This window comes from Petaurus breviceps, unplaced genomic scaffold (assembly GCF_028583685.1).
Source record: "Petaurus breviceps papuanus isolate PSGF00001 unplaced genomic scaffold, PetGlider_PUasm1.0 171, whole genome shotgun sequence".
Lineage (NCBI taxonomy): Eukaryota > Metazoa > Chordata > Mammalia > Diprotodontia > Petauridae > Petaurus > Petaurus breviceps.
The window spans coordinates 3,891,275-3,892,748 of record NW_027185754.1 but is presented as its reverse complement, the minus strand read 5'-3'; the positions used below and the strand labels follow the sequence as shown (position 1 = coordinate 3,892,748).

General features: G+C 41.0%; 1 pseudogene; it reads left to right on the top strand.

Moving 5' to 3' along the window:
- Positions 1 to 276: 276 nt before the first annotated feature.
- On the top strand, positions 277 to 1,206 carry LOC138157252 (small ribosomal subunit protein RACK1-like; annotated as a pseudogene).
- Positions 1,207 to 1,474: the final 268 nt, after the last annotated feature.

Here is a 1,474-nt window from a genome sequence, read left to right as displayed (position 1 = left end):
CTGTCATGTCTAACTTTTCTAAAATTCTGTTCATCTCTTTAACTTCTTTCTTGTATATTTTGTGGTTGTACTTAATTTGTTCTGAGAGGGGAAAGTTGAAGTCTAGTATAGTTTTAATATGTGTTTCTTCCTGTGACTCATTTAACTTTTCCTTTAAGAATGTGGATGGTAGCTCTTTTCTTTCTGGGCTGCTGGTATGAGGGAGAGCTGGCTCATCTCTTTGTGCAGTCTGGATCCACTCTTCCTCCTGGATTGGGTCCCCAAGGTCTTGTCATAATGACTGAACAGATGACCCTTTGAGGTACCTTTAAAGGCCACAATATCTGGGTGGCCCAGATCTCCGTGACTACCCACATCCCAGATGTGATCCTGTCCACCTCTTGAGATAAGATCATTATGTGGAAACTTACCAGAAATGAAACAACTATGAGAACCCTCAGTGTGACCTCAAGGGTCCCTTGTATTTTGTTAGTGATGTCATTTTCCCTGATGGCCAATTTGCACTCTCAGTCTGCTGGGATGGCAACTAGGACTATAAGATCTCACAACTGGCCCTACTACCAGGCACTTTGTTGGTAACACTGAGGATATGCTAAATGTAACCTCTTCAACCACCAGATTGTCTCTGGTCCCTGGTATATCAAGGTGTGGAACATTCTGGGTATCTGAAAATACACTATACAAGATGAGAGTGGGTGTCATGTGTCCATTTTTTTTGTCCAACAGCAGTAACCCCATCATTGTCTCCTGTGGCTGGGACAAGTTGGTCAAGGTCTTGAACTTGACCAACTACATACTGAAGACAAGTCACATTGGCCACACAGGCTACCTAATCACAATGACATTTCCTCTTCATGATTTATCTCTTTGCCTCAGGAGACAAGGATGATCAGGCTATGCTGTGGGACCTCAGTGAGGGTTCATAAGGCACCTCTATAAGATGGTGTTGACATGGTCAGTTCCCTCTGTTTCACTTCCATTCATTACTGGCTCTGTGCTGTCACTGGGTCAGTCCAGCACCAAGATCTGGGACCTAGAGGGAAAGATCATTGTGGATGAGCTTAAGTAAGAAGTGATCAGCACCAGCAGAAGGCTCAGCCTCCTTGCTGAACCTCTTTAGCCTTGTCTACTGATGACCAGATTCTATTTTCTGGATATACAGACAGCTTGGTATGAGTGTAGCAGGTCACCATTGGTACTTGGTAAAGTGGTCAACTATAATTCAGATATTGAAATAAAGACCTTAATTTCTGTCTTTTGAAAAGAAAAAATGTGAATTTTATACCATTTTGTGCACATGTATTTAGTATTGCTATTACTTCATTTTGAATTGTACATGTTAGCAAAATGTTGTTTCTCACCTTATGTCTTTTAATTAGATCTATTTTTGCTTTTACTTTGTCTGGGATCATGATTACTACACTTGCTTTTTTTTTTTGCTTCAGCTAAAGCATAATAGATTCTGCTCTATCTC